A 16,030-nucleotide genomic window follows, 5' to 3' on the forward strand; every position below is an offset into this window, starting at 1 on the left:
CAGTGATTTATAGTTATGATAGTAATATAGGACGAAATATGAGCTAAAACAACTAGTAATGTGCAGTAATTTACCATTATATAGATGGGGGGAGGAGTGGAGGTAGGTACTTCAAAGTATTTTTCCGGGACATACCTTAGCATGTAGATCCATCCCTGAAAGTTTCATGTTCCTAACCCAACCCCTTTCCAAGATAGCCAAAAGTAACTAAAGTAGAATTTTACTGTACAATGTTATTTTTAAAATATATTTGCAGAAATTTTTAAAAGGAGCTAGAAACCTTTCAAAGATGACAATAGTTTTGCCGTGACATCATTTTTAAGAGGTTTTAGGCTCCTTTTAAAAAGTCCTGCATTGTTTTTTCACAATAACATTTTAAGGGCTGGGCACATGTAGCTGATTTTGGAAACTGATTTTCAAATCAGCACCAATTTTAAAAGAAATTGGCATTGATTTGAGCTTGAAAAATTTTCTAGTTTTCCCTGTCAGATTAACAAATCAGCACTGATTTTCATCATGCTCATCACAAAAAATAGGGATACAAATAAAAAATCCACCAGAGGTATCTGTGGTGAAACACCACACTTGAACAATCTGAACAAGACCCCACTTGAGCTTGAACAAGCAAGTGATACAAATGCATATGATCTATTGGTCAAACACATTAAACCCCAAACAACAACAACATTTGCAAGGTATGGCCATAGCCTATTGCATAGGTTTTTGGCTTAGCTTCCTTTTTCCAGATTAGGGATTGGGTAAGGTTTATATTAACAGACTAATCAGATAGATAAAAAAAACATACCACTAGCATCAGAATTTCATCCTGAGTCCAAATGTAACACTCATTTCTGTTGCAAATTATTTTCAAAATTACTTCTAAGCTTCTTTACTTTTCTTCAATTTTCCTGTTTTTTCACAGAAACATCATGGTGGTGATTCAATTTGAAAAATACTAAATTTTTCTTAAAGCTCTGATTTGAATTGAAATATGCTTAATCTTTTTGAGTAGTGATTTGATATGAAAAATACTAAATCTTGATGAGCAGTGATTTGATTTGAAAAATACTAAACATTCATTTTTTTGGGAAAAACTTACCACTAGCTTCAGAATTTCATCCTGAATTCAAATATGACATTCATTTCCATTGCAAATTATTTCCAAAATTGCTTCCAAGCTTCTTTAAAAACAGCAAAACTTCTTTCATCGAAACAAACACTTTATGGCAGCTACATAACAGTTTTATAAATATAAGATAAATAGCACTTAATGTAAACAAGCTAATCATAAAACTCATATCTAACTCTTCATCATCACTTTCTGATGCACTAGGGGTGTCACTGACTGGTGCTTTAGGGGCCCTATTGATTCCCGGGGGATAGGTCTTTGCAGCTTCAATAAAAAAATTATGAAGTCAGTCTTTTTGCTCAAAATTTTGCAGAAATAAGAAGTGCAACACATGCTACTCTATGTATGCTGTTTAAATCCCTGGTCTTTTAGAGTGCTTTTTGAAGCATCTCCACATCAAATGTTACTTTGATGCCCACATTTAAAATACATATGATTTTATTAATAATATATGATTTTTTAAATAAAGTTGGGTTTTAGTTTTCGTAAATAAGAACGCCCATATTTAAAATACATGTGATTTTATTAATAATATTTGATTTTTAATAAAGTTGGGTTTTAGTTTTCAGAAAGGTCTAAACGGTTTGAGATGTTTTAGTGGATGATTTGAGCGAAACAGAGTGAGACACTTGAATTGACTTAGCTTTACTTCGTGGCTGTGTTCTGTATAATACATTTGGCTGTGTTTAATAATATTCGATTTTTAAATAAAGTTGGTTTTTAGTTTTCAGAAATATGAACATCCCAATTTTCAATTTGGTCGGTGAAAGTTCTACCAAAAAGTGTTTTTTTGTGATTTCATATAAAATTCTATGTCTTTTTAATATTCTCACTACTCAAAGGTTCAAATGCAAGAACTTTAGGCAACTTGCCATAAATGTTAGAATGCTAGAGTTATTCCTAAACAATGAGCAAACTTCAGACACAGAAATTAAATTTCAGATGAATCTACAGAGTTTCATTTCTCACCACTAGATATAATTTCATACATTGAACTTCTATAAGAAATACGGTTTATTAATCAACGACATACTTGACATCTACATTATATGTATAAATGATTTTTCCACAATTCTTACATTTTGTGAATAAATTCCAAATTACTTGTGAATAAGTCGAAAAACATGACAAAAATCAAAGCGTTGCCCTCGCAACGATATTATCCTATTTGCTTGTGAGGATCCCACCCCAACTCAATCCCCGAATCTTACTTACTATGAAGTTCTACTTGAGGGTTTATATTAAACTAAAATAATTGTCACAGTGCTAAATTTAGTCTATAGATTTGACCATCACTTCGTTGCCCACTACTCCTCCTAAAATAACCGTAATTTCTCATTACTCTAAATTTACAGGAGAGGAAAAATAATTTATAAGCCCAAACTCATCAAATCACTAAATTCAGTTACTAACTTTGTCCGACATTTCCTTATCCAATCTATTTTCATGTTTTTTACAAGCCATTCATATTACACCTTAACTGAATTCAGATATTTTTTCTTGATAAACCATAGCTGTATTGGCCTCAGATGTCCTTATGTTTCAGCGAGTTGCTAGTAATTGCAGTATTTCATGTTTTTGCAAGTCATTCATGCTTTAATCTATAAATTTTCTAATATTTTCTTGATAAAACGTACATTTGTTGACCTCAGATGCCTTAGTAGCGCAGTAAGTTGTTAGTACTAGTAGTATTATCACATTTTTGTAAGCCTTTCTTACAATACATTTAACATTTTCAGATATTTTGATGACAAAGGGTACCTATCACCATACTCAATTCAAACATCACATCAACTCATTCGAAAAACAAATTATATTTTCACTGTCCTCAATGCTTTAACCGTAAACAATAATTCAGTGTGGGAGGATCTTACTCCAACTCAGCCCCCGACTCTTAGTATGAATCAGTACTTGAATGTCTCTCTTTTCTAGTCACCCCCCCAGGTATCTGAAATCCTCTACGATGCGTTTCCAGACAGAATTCCCAGGTGACTAACCCTTCCTCCCTCTCCGCGATGTTATTCTAGACGAAAATATACCTTCCCGTGGCTTACTTAATATGGTAATGTCACACTGTAGGAGCCTTCTGATAATAACTTTAGCTATTAACTTCATGATTTTCATTAACTCTCTATTAACGTTTTCTAAAAAAATTAAAAAAATTATTTCAAAGCATTTTTTATTTTCAAAAATGCTATAATATTAATGACACAGTTTTCTCATTATTTTTACATAATTGTTCAAGCCATTATCGCTATTATATCTCACAGTTTCCTTTAAAAGTTCTTGTAGTGTACGTATATCCGTACTCACACAGTATACTTGCTCAATATTATCCCTTATATACGCGTAGAATTCCATGAAGCGAAAAGGGAAAGACAAACTCCGCTCTGTGTAAGAAGATTCACCAAATTCTAGCCAAAATACTGGACTGTTTTCTTCCTGAAATATAGATTAAACCATTATTTCTAATAGCTTTATTAATGTTTTCTATACAATTAAAAAAAAATAATCCGCAAATGATTTAGACATTAGAATTTATGCACAGTTTCAACTGGTTATTTTTGTCTGGCATAGTTGAATGGCCTATACCTTTTTCCAAGAAAAGCATAAAAATTTGGACCAGCCATCTCCACCTGATGAATTTGAGTAACATCATTCCCATTCGCTATATATACTGGAGGAGGTAATTATTTAAAAAATTTTTCCTAAAAAATAAGAAAATTTTTTTTTAAGAAACACGACTCCCTTTTACATAAAAAAATTAGTGAAAGTAGTATTTTTATGAAAAGACTTTTAAACTAATAATCATCTAAAGAGCAGATAAAATATATGAATACGAAAATAAGAGCATTTAAATCGACCCATTCCTTGCTGTTCGGGAAGCTAAAACCTAGAAGATTTGACTAAACCATTATTTCTCTTAATCACGGATGTATTTTCTTACATAAAAGTCATTTAAGAATAGAACATTCCCATTATAATGTCCAACTGTCTGCAAAAGAAATTCTTTCTCTTTTTTAATAATAAAAGTTGTATTTCGCTGCAAGTGTTAGAGACACAGGTCTCATTTTAGCAACCCTCCCCCCCCTAAATTAAAGACTGCGTTCTAGCCGAAAACTATCATAGTTAAAAAGCATAGTTTTCATAGTTATGCGAGCCCGCAATCTTAATCCTTACAATGTGGCGTGGCCACCCTTTGTTTTTCTTAATTTATATAAGGCGTGTGCTAAAGTTGTTTACTAAATCTCCCTTCTCAAGATATAATCACATAGTTTTTGTCTATATCACGAGTGTACCGAGTCAATTTTCTTTAAATTTATGTAAAAAGATAATTTAAAAAGCTAGTTCAAATGAAATAAATAGCAGTTGCTAAATGATGGGAGGAGGGATGAGTGGTTTACACAGTGAAAAAAAGAGTTTATTTTGTGCTTTATAACGACTATGAACATCATTTAATGGATATTTTTTTTTTGGGGGGGGGTATACCCTTAACTTGAATAGTATGTAGGGATAAAACAAAAATTGTTTTATTTGTAAATAACCAAATAAAATTTAAAAAACAGAACTCACATTATAAATCTTTGTAGCTAAAGCTTCCAAGTCAACAATACCGATGTTATCTCCATAATGTCTAGAGACGGTATGATAATTCAACGCATGTCCATTATAAGCAAAATCTCAAGGCTGAATTGTGATGTAAGAGAAACTTACGTAAGTCCATTGACCTAGAAAGAGACACGTGATTCTTTCCCGTTAGAATCGATAACATTGTCTATGCGGTTATGTACCGTTAGCGGTTCAAAACACCATGTATAAATTGTGTAGTGTCAGTATTCAATAACATTGTGCCGTTAGAATTCAGTACGCATGCACATTTTCCCCATAGTATTTCCAAGTTCCCTGACTGGTCTAGAAAGAACGCTTTTATCAAGGACATTAAGTCTCTTCCTGACTTTTTTTTACCAAGGACATTGAACCTCTTCCTGACTTTTTTTTACCAAGGACATTCAATCTTGTTCAGACTTTTTACCAAGGACATTAAATTTCGTTCAGACTTTTTACCAAGGACATTAAGTCTAATCTCGATCAATACACTTAGAAACAAAAAACAAATTGACCATGAAAGAGGTGTCATTGACCCTGTCCCGTTAATATTTTTGACTCCCTGATTGGCTTAGAAAGAGACACGTGATCTTGTCCCGTTAGAGTCGATCAATACGCTTAGAAACAACAAATCAATTGACCTTGAAAGAGGTGTCATTGATCCTGTCCCGGTAGACTCGATCAATAATCCAGCAATTGTTGATGTGAACTTATGTTGACATCCAAGAAACATCCAGAAATTGTTGTTGACATCCAAGAAACATCCACCAATTGTTGTTGACATCCAACAAACATCCATCAACAGTGAGAAAAACCATGAAAAAACATCCTCAGTGAGAAAAACCGTGAAAAAACATCCTCAGTGAGAAAAACCATAAAAACATACCCATATATGGAGTCCCCCTTGTTTCTATTGGGTCCCTCCTACTTGTCTCTTCGAGATAAAATCATTGTTCCCGCTAATCGGAAATGTTATAATTATCACAGCTTCGATTACTTAGTGGCTGAATGCCAAAATAGAGTACGCAACAGCTGCGGAAAAGGGGACACATAGCCATCGTTTTCAAGCTCAATCGTCTGGAAACCAACGCCGTACCCAGGATTTTTTTCCGTGGGGGTTTTACTCAAAGATTTTTTATCGGGAGGGGGGTGGGGGTACACAACAAAAAACTCAAAAAACGCATACAAAATTTAATTATATCCATTTTTATTGCTCTTTTACCGGTCAAACAATCATTTCGGGGGGGGGCAACCCCCCCCTCTGGGTACAGCCTTGCTGGAAACTACTCTGTGAAGCCAAATAAATTACAGGAAAACTAGAGGGCCAGATTAAACAAGAGGGAGGGGGATGATATCTGGCAAAGTTGAAAATTCCCCTTAATATGAGCATGCGTGGATCCTGGAGGTGCTGCGATACCAAGTTAAGGCGTGGAAGGAGTGCAGCAAGCCCCGACATCGCTCAGGTATTCAAAAATCAGTTTAGTATTCTGAGCCTTATGAAGGAACCGCTTCAGATATTAAGGTGGTAGGAACGGATACTACACTTTAGTCCTAGTCAAAAGGCCAACAAGCGATAGTCAGGATTTTCAAAGAGTTTAAGAAATACGAGTAACAAAGTTTGTCAAAAATTTAATTTCGGTTGCAATGCTCAAATAATATTCAATTAATTCACCCCACCATTGCAAAGCTCATTTTAAAATTTTGATGATAAACAGAAAATTTTCCAATCAACACTGACAAAATTGTCATCCTTAAAACTAGATTGCCTTTATGTTGTAGTCCAGCTGGAAGAATAAAGTGGAAAAAACTAAATCAGAGAACCCAAAAACCAAAATTAGAGAAGGTAGGCCTTAAATCAGAAATGTATGATCTTGACCGTTTAGCTGATACCTTTTGAAGGGAAACCACAGCTGATGAACCCAATATGAGTCGCATCTAGTATTTTTTTTTCGGGGCATTTTTATAGAAGGATTTTGTCGGGAGATGGGGGGGGGCCACAAAAACAAGCATTTAAAACGCATCAAAAATTTGTATATATTAATTTTTGTTACCTTCAATCAAGTCGGACAGATCTTTCGCGGGGGCGGGGGCTCAGACATTGAAGTTTAGACTATTCAGCCACGTTGATAACAGAGCGAGACAGCTCTGAATTTCTTTTCTCCAAAAGATAAATGTGCATTCAAACCATTTAGACGTTTGCATTGGAAATGAAATGTGAAATTGCTATTTAAAAAGAGATAGAGACTTGAGTCATTGATGAGAAAAAGTTTTGTATACCTATATCTGTTTCACCAATTTGAGCTTCTGAGTCTCATTTAAGACAGCCCGATTTATGTCGAAAGATATTAGAAAAATGTTAGATTTTTATTAATTATACGTACCTAGCTGGAAAGCTGCTTTGATATTGACAGAGGAGCCACCCCTGGGGGAGGGTTTCCCATTGCTCTATGAGATGGCTACACCTGTGTTTACCCCGAATAGGGGCAACTCAACAGTGTGCCGTAAGAAAGACGTAAGACTGTAAGAAATACGATCATATTCTCAAAAACAAACCTACAAAGAATTTAAAAACTAGCTTAAGGTATAAATAATTTTGATTATCCAAAAAACAAGAATTTTTCAAACTGTAATCCTGAAAATTTCCTTGAAGTCGACAAGAATCTAGGCTAACATGGCAAAGAATTTTTTCAAACAATAGGCTATACGAAAAATGTGGTTGATTACCGCTCTCTAGGGCTATAATGAAAGAAAGGTTGAGGTGGTTAGGGCACTTTGTACGGATGAAGGATGACAGATTGCCGAAGATTGTTCTTTTCGGCCAACCATCTAGGGCTAAACAGAAAGCAGTTTGCCGTCATCTGGGATGGGAGAACGTCATAAAAAAAGATTTAAATGAAATGGGAACTTCTTGAGCAGATGTAAAGAAGAGGGCGATGGATATATTAAGATGTAGGAAGAGCTTTATTAGCAGCTGTGACCTCATAGGGTCTTGTGCTGTGATGAGTTGTTAGTGGTAGTAGTAGTAGTAGTATGTTCAAACTCTAGACTCAGCTTAGAGGTCGGAATCTAGAGTGGTTGAATTCCTCCATCGTCAGAGGTTTGTACTTGGAGGTTCCGTCTTTTCTGAAAATCTCAACTATTCTGGCATCAGTGTATCTCGTACTTCTTGCAAATTGTGAGGCACAATTCGCTTGTTTGCCAATTTGCTCAGTCGCTTCACAATTTGCAGTTCGTTCAAGTTTCTCCGCCAATCTTTTCACCTTTCCACTTCTTGACATGTTTCTTAGATTGCAAAATTTGCTTGAACTCTAATCAGAACAACGTTAAAATTATGTCTGATTTCACATATCTTGAGCGCAAAATATTTAACTCGAGCCGGAAACTTGGGTTCTTCTGAAAAGAAAAACAGTCCACGAACTTTAGCTTGAATTAATACAGGTCGAATTTTTTTAAAAGCTATTCATTTGAAAATTCGATTCCGTCAAAGAACCATCCACCATAACTCCAAAGACAAATTAGCGTTTTTTCCCTTTAAGATGAAGTTTTAGATCGTAGAAACGATTTATACTGTTTAGAAAAACCTAAAAACAAACTGACAAATTGATCTTTTCGTGGATTAGAATCTTTTTGGGGTATTTTCATTGCAAATGAGCGTGTATTTGGGTTTTTTGTTAAATAAATTGAAACACAACAAAATTCTTCTCTCTGTATTTTGAAAAATACTTTTCTCTGCCCCTCCCCCTCCAACTTACTGTGAATCAATGCCATTCATCAATGCTAGCTTCGACTTTTGTCAGCTAAAGGGCCAAGATCATATATATCTGATTTAAGGACTATTTTCTATGAATTTGTTTTTTGGCTTCTTTCATTTGGTCTTTTCCCCTTCATTCTCTGAGCTGGACTATAACATATGCCGCGGTGGCGTAAAATGCATTTCAGGCCTAATTTACGAGGAAACCAGAGACATTTTTCTAGAAAATGTTATTTGAGATGATGTCACTTACACACAGCATGCCAAGAGAAAGAAATGGATTCTATAACTAAAATGGACGTAGTCTATGCTCTGAAGCGTCAAGGTCACACATTTTATGGCTTTGGTGGTTAATTGTTTCCAAATACGTTTTTAACTGTCCCAGTCCCCCTTCTCCCTACCCAATGGCCTTTTTAAAGGCCAACAAATTTATGAACGCTTTCTATTCCAGGTTTTAATTCTTTACCCTTTTCTTTGTTGTATTTTCAAAATGTCAGTAGCCTAAATGCTTTTTTTTCTTTTCGTCTCAGCTACAAAATCTGAATAGAATTATGCATAGAAAATGCTATTGCTATTTTACTGTATTTAGCTTTTTCATTCATGTTTGGAGAAAGTTTGCATTCTCACAATGGATTTGTTCAAAGAAAGTATTGTCACTATTTTACTACAAATGCTTTTTCTTTCGTGTTTGAACAAAGCAAGTGAGAAAGTAGGAAAAAATGTTCCTACTTTTACCAAATTGTCCCTGGACCTAACAGTTTTGAATGCCCTTGGACCTTACAATAGAATGAATTAAATTTGAATTTAGAGTAAGAGAGGGGAGGCGGGCTAGTGGCCCTCCTATACTTTTGACTCTCAAAAGGGAACCATAACTTTACATTTCAAATCAAATGAGCCTCCTTTGAAGTCCACACGTCCACCCTTTACATAAAAACCATATATACCCCTGGTTCAAAATTTTTCAGCCTCGGGCACAAGGCTTTTTTGGGGGGGGGGGGTTGTCAAAACCGAAGGCTTTTTATTTTATCTTACGACTATTTTTTGAACCAATGATTATGTAACAATACCTACCGGATGCATTTTTTGGAAAATAGGGGGCTACTTACCCTCCGATCACTTTGACTCTTAAATAGGGGACTAGAGCTTCTGATTATCAATCCAATGAGCTCCTTCTGAAGTTTTATACGACCACCCTTTCCATAAAAACCTTATATGCCCCCTTGCTAGAACTTTCAATTTCCAATCAAACGAACCCATTAAAAACTTTCTACGAAAACCCTTTCTATACAAAATGCCCCGGTCTAAAGAAAAAGAAATAGTACATTGTGTTCACATTGCTCTTTATTTAGGCAGCGCTATTGCGCTGCCTATGATCGTGATTTTTTTATTAGAAAGTATAAAACCCTGAAAAGAGCATTTAAGTAGCATGAAGTAAAAACGCATAGGCAAAAAAGAACACCCTAATTAAGCAATTTTTAAACATGAATAAATATTGAAAGGAACGAAACCTGCGCATAATTTTAACAACAAATAACTTTTCAAATCCCCCTCTTCATTCAAAACCTAGGGAAATGAATAATTATGAAATGAAAAAAACAAGAATTCAGCCTTTAAATGTTTTCTGCTCTTCCAGGAGAATGTTGGAACCTTGTGCATCCTTGTTCTCTCATAGAAATCGTATCTACTATATCTTGAAGATCCTGAGCTATGCCTGTAAGGAAATTCTTCTTGTCTAGGTCTCTTATTTTGGTCTTCTTGATCTTTTTCTGCCTTATCAAACCTCCTTTTCCGAGACCTTTCTTGTTCTCGTGAACTTTCTTTGAGTGGAGAAGGTGTTCTATCTTTGTTTTGTTGGTCACTCTCTTCTACATTTGCTGCACGCGGCTCTTCAGAACTGCTGAAATTATGACGCTGGCCTTTACAGATAGAACAGTCACAATAAAAAGATATTTCTGATTCAAAAATTTCATCCAATTTGTTCCAATTTGTACCGTTTTCTCTCGCAGTGTGAATTCCTATGGATGCATGTTATGGTCAAGCAATTTTTATACAAATTTCAAACGGGATCATATCCTTCAGAATACGGCGATACGTCTTATTGGAGGCTACGTAGAAGGTGTCATCAATACTTCAACTTGCTTCAACAAATTACAATGGCAACTGGTTCTTCGTTAAAATGGACAGATATCAGACGCAACGCTATAGCGTTGCCTATAGTAAAGGCCATACGGCTCTAGTGTTTTATTATTGTTATTATTTTTTTTTCCCAGAGGTACTTCATATGGAAAGGGTCGTCGTATAAACTTCAAAGGGGGCTCATTCGATTGGAAATGGAGAATTCTAGTGTCCTTTTTTAGGGTCATAAGTGATTGGAAGACAACACCCCTTCCATGCCCACCATTTCCCCAAACACATCCAATCAAAATTTTGAGAGAGCCGTGTTGTTCAACGTAGTTGAAAGTTCTGGAAATTATATCTTTGAGCATAACACTCCCCCCCCAAGGTCTTCAGGGCAAGGGTTATAAGTTATGCCTTGGGGGCATATATGGTTCTTATGGAAGGAATGCTCGTATAAACTTCAGCGAGGGTTCATTTGATTGGAAATTGAAAGTTCTAGTTCAGTTTTTCAGAGTCAAAAGAGATTGGAAGGCATCTAGCCCCCCCCCCACGCCTTTTTTTCTCAAACCCATCTGATAAGAACTTTAAGATAGCCATTTTTTTGAAAATAGCTCAAAGACCACATAACGAAAACGGGGTCGAAACAGCCCCCCAGGGCCCGAGGGCAGGCGTTGTAAGTTATGCCCTGGGGGAATATATGGTTTTTTGGAAGGGATGCTCGTTAAAACTCCAGAGAGGGCTAATTTGATTGGAAATTGAAAGTTCTAGTTCAGGTTTTGAGAGTCAAAAGATATTGGAGAGTAACTAGCCCCCCCCCCAAGCCCCTTTTTCCTGAATGAATCCGGGAAAAATTTTGATATAGCCATTAAGTTAAAAATTGCTCGAAAGTCAGATAACAAAAACTCAGGTGTCGACACAACCCCCCAGGACCCGGGGGCAGGCATTGTAAGTTAGACATTTTGTTAAAAAAAAAAATAGTTCAAAAGTCGGATAAAAAGAACTCCGGTGTCAATACAGCCCCCCATGGCGCGGGAAAAGGCGTTCTAAGTTATTCCCTAAGGGCATGTATGGTTCTTATGAAAGGGGTGCTCGTATAAACTTCATAGATGGCTCATTTGATTAGAAATTGAAAGTGCCAGTTCACTTTTTAAGAGTCAAGAGATTTAAGGGCAACTAGCACCACCCCATGCCGTTTTTTCCCCAAACCCATCTACTACAAATTTTGAGATAGCCAGTTTTTTTTTAAATTGTTCAAAAATTAGACATCAAAAACTCCGTTGTCAACACAAGCCCCCAGGGACCAGGGGGTAGGCGTTTTAACTGTTGTCCTGGGAGCGTGTATGGTTCTTATGAAAGGGATGCTCGTATAAACTTCGGAGAGGGCTCATTTGATTGGAAATTGAAAGTTCTGGTTCAATTTTTAAGAGTCAGAAGATATCCGAGAGCAATTAGCTCCGCCCCCCCCACACCCTTTTTTACCCAGCCTATCTGATAAAATTTTTAAAGTAGCCATTTCATTAAAAATAATTCAAAAGTCAGATAAGAAAAAAATCCTGTGTCGACGCAACCCCCCATGGCCCGGAGGCAGGCGTTAGAAGTAATACTCTGGGGGCATATATCGTTTTTATGGAGGAGATGCTTGTATAAATCTTGTAGAGGGTTCATTTGATTGGAAATTCAAAGTTCTCGTTCCGTTTTTAAGAGTCAAAAGAGATTGGAGGGCAACTAGCCCCTCCCGCCCTCCACACCCTCAATACATCAGATAGACATTGAGGTGGACATTTTGTTGAAAATCATTTAAAGTTCATATAACAAAAACTCCAGTATCGACCCCCCCCCCCCCGGGGCCGGCGGGTAGGCGTTGTAAGTTATGCCCTAGGGGCCATCTACTACAAATTTTTAGATAGCCAGTTTTTAAAAAATTGTTCAAAGATTGGATAACAAAACTCCGTTGTCAACACAAGCCCCCAGAGCCCAGGGGGTAGGTGTTTTAAGTGTTGTCCTGGGGGCGTATATGGTTGTTATGGAAGGGATGCTCGTATAAACTTCATAGAGGGCTCATTTGATTGGAAATTGAAAGTTGTAATTCACTTTTTAAGATTCAAAAGTAATCGGAGGGCAGCTAGCCTCGCCCAACACTCCATTTTTTCCCAGAGGCACTAAATATAGAAGGGGTCGTCGTATAAACTTCAAAGGCGGCAAACTTTTTCATTTTGATATTGTCACTTTGTTACCAGTTTTGGTACTTTGATGAACATTTGATTTTGAAATAAGGAATTTTTAAAAACTTTAAACTTTTTGCAATCAAAAACGAACAAAAATTAATTCAAAAAAACTTTCCGAAAATTATGTTTTTCAAAGAATAGTAAAGGCCATTTTGAACTTAAGCTCAGCAGATACACATACCTGTTAAAATTCAAACTCAAAACGACCACAAATTACTATTAAACAATAAATGAATTACTAATAAAGAATGAAAACCTACTACGTCATTGGCGCTTTACTGAAAATTATATGCGTCTTGAACAGTCTTTGAAAGTATAAACAACATCAAATTGAATATTTGATATATAATGATATTAGTTGTTGAAAGATCCATCAGTTCAATAATTCATTTCGCTCTAATTTTATTTTTATTTTCAATGCTGAAAGAACTGGAAAAGAAAATATTTGTAATATAATTCGTTTTCGGTGAAGCGCCAATGACGCGATAGGCTTTAGGTTTTTATTTACAGTTACGGAAGGGGGCAGTATCCAAATTCTTGTTTGTAGTGAAACTATATTCGTATTGAACAACTTTAGAAAGAACTAATAAATTAAATTGAATATTTGATGTATAATGATATTAATTGCTGAATGCTCATTAGTTCAAAATGTTACTATAATTTTAATGTTTATTTTCAATATTAAGTAGAAAAGAAAATATGTGTAATAAAATTGGTTTTCAGTAAAGCGTCAATGGCGCAGTAGGTTTTAGACTTTTCCAGTGGGAGAAGGAGGCGATGCCCAAACTATTGTTTGTAGTGATTTTTGTTCGTTTCAAACTTGATTTGTATATTCAATTTAAGTTTCACTCGTTTGAAGATTTATTTATTCATTTACATTAATATATATTGTATGTTTGTTTGCATTGATTGTTTATTTAAATTTTGTTCGTTTTAAGTTTCATTTATGCTTCAATAGCAAAATATTTATTTTCGTTTTAAGCTTGATTTTCATATTCAATTACGAGTAAAGCATTACTCGCTTTAAGATCTATTTATTCATATGTATTATTACTTGTTGTATGTTTTTTCCTATGATTGTTTATTTAGTTTCTGTTCGTTTTGGGTTTCATTTATTCTTTAATAGTAATCTCTGGTCGTTTTGAGTTTGAATTTTAACAGATGTTTGTATCTGCTGAGCTTAACTTTAAAATAGCCTTTACTTTTCTTTGAAAAACTTATTTGGCGGAAAGTTTGTTTTAATTAATTTGAGAAAACGACGGCAGGGTATGAGAAAGTTGAGAAAAGATGATAAAATGAGTTTTCGATGAATTTAAAACAATGCGGTTGTCAGCAAACCACTGCAATAGCTTCATTAGACTACGACACATGTTTTCTCTGACCGATGATTCATCTTTACCTGTGACCGAATTAACTGTGTCGTCTGCGAATATTAGAGCAAGTCTATCACCTGCGATTGTGTCCATAAGGTTATTGACATATATTAGAAACGAAAGTGGTCCAAGAATTGAACCTTCCGGTACTCCTACCTTTCCTGAACCTGGGGATTTTTACCGATATTACTGTACCTCCATCCACAAATTGACTCCTACCAGTAAGGTAAGACTGGAGGAGTAAGAGAGCATTCAGCACTGCCTCTTATTCCGCAGTTGTCTAGCTTACTCAGAATAATCAGATGACAAATCGTATCAAATGCTTTCTTCACATGCACAAATATTGTTGCTGGTTTTTTATGATGGTCAATTGCAGAATTTAGAAATTATAGCAAAGCCAGTATAGCATATTCGGTAGAGTGTCCAGGTCTGAATAGAAACTGATGCATGGTGAAGAAGTAGGACTTAATTAGATAATTCATCACTGTGTTGTAGATGCAACGCTCCATAATTTTCGAAAAACCAGAGAGAATAGAGAGTAGGGCAGTAGTTCAAAGGCTGCTTGGGGTTGCTACCTTTGTGGAGGGGTATAACGTTTGCCAACTTGAAAACAGTGGGAAAAAGTTTGTCCTTAAAGCTAGAATTAATGACATGTGCAATAATGCTGACACAACAATCCATGGTCTTCTTAATAAGGTAAGTTGGTAACACATCTGGACCTTCGGAGTGACCGTTTTTCATGGCTTGCACAATCTTCAGGAGTTTGTCTTCAGAGACAGGTGACAGTAGCATAGAGGAGCTAGATGACGAAGGTAGGTATTTTTTGTAATTATCTCTACCGATATTTGACCGATCGTAAGCTTTCTCTACAGTTGCCTCTCCAAAATACTTGCAAAAAATTCGTTGAGGGAGTTTGCGATTTCCTGTTGCAATTTTGAAAGTATTTCATCTAGCTTTATCACAGTCTCATGAAATGTGTTGGTTTTTTGCTTATTTAGGCATTGATTTATTAGAGTCCATGTCTTCTTTGGTGATCCTTCTTTTTCTTGAAACTGGTTATGTTAATGTGCCTGTTTAGGTTTCCTGAGCTGGGTTGTCAAAGGGTTTTTACGGCTTTTACAATTTGGTAACAAATTCGTGATGTTTGTCAATATATTACATATGCAGCATATTTTTGTGCTCAATACTGGTAAACAGTTCTTGCGTGATCCATGGCTTTTTCGATGTTGCATACCTACCAGAGCACCTTTTCGAAAAAGGGAAGACAGAGTCAAGATCAGATAAGAATTTCTTAACAAGCAGAGCAGCCATTGCGCCTGAGTCCGTTCCATCATAAGCTAAGTTCCAATCGGTACAAGCTAATGTGGCTCTCAAGTTTTTTTTATAGATTTATCATCAATAGTCCTTCTTACTTTTATATTCGTGTACTTGATTTTCTACAGTTAATCAAAAATTCATCAAATAGGATAAAGTGATCTGAAGCATCAGTTAAGACGATGTAACTCGAATGCAGACTAAAATTCGTAAATATGTTATCTATAAGTGAAGCAGCCTGTTCAACAATATGTGTTGGTATTCTTACTATAGGGACTAAACCTGTAGAAAAAAAAGTAGTCAGTAAATCTACAGGCTGAGATCTTAAGGCTTGGGACTCTGAATTCACCAGTCCTAAATCTATGTTACAATCTCCCATAAATGTTATTTTCTGGTTCCTAAAATTCAGCCGTTGCGTAAGATCATTCAACTTACCAGTAAAACTAGGGGCGCTTGATCCTGGAGGCCGATAAAACAGACATAGCAGTAGCTTCTCTTTACCAGATATAATTTC

At 35.7% G+C, this 16,030-nt stretch overlaps 1 non-coding gene across 1 annotated transcript; it reads right to left on the reverse strand.

Annotated features, from left to right (window-relative positions):
- Positions 1 to 6,118: 6,118 nt before the first annotated feature.
- Positions 6,119 to 6,310, reverse strand: LOC148941452 (U2 spliceosomal RNA). The gene has a single exon (XR_016143324.1). It is a non-coding gene; the product is annotated as a U2 spliceosomal RNA (small nuclear RNA).
- Positions 6,311 to 16,030: the final 9,720 nt, after the last annotated feature.

Source organism: Artemia sp. Qi Xiang Cuo, chromosome 18 (genome assembly GCF_049724085.1).
Source record: "Artemia sp. Qi Xiang Cuo chromosome 18, ASM4972408v1, whole genome shotgun sequence".
Classification (NCBI taxonomy): Eukaryota; Metazoa; Arthropoda; class Branchiopoda; order Anostraca; family Artemiidae; genus Artemia; species Artemia sp. Qi Xiang Cuo.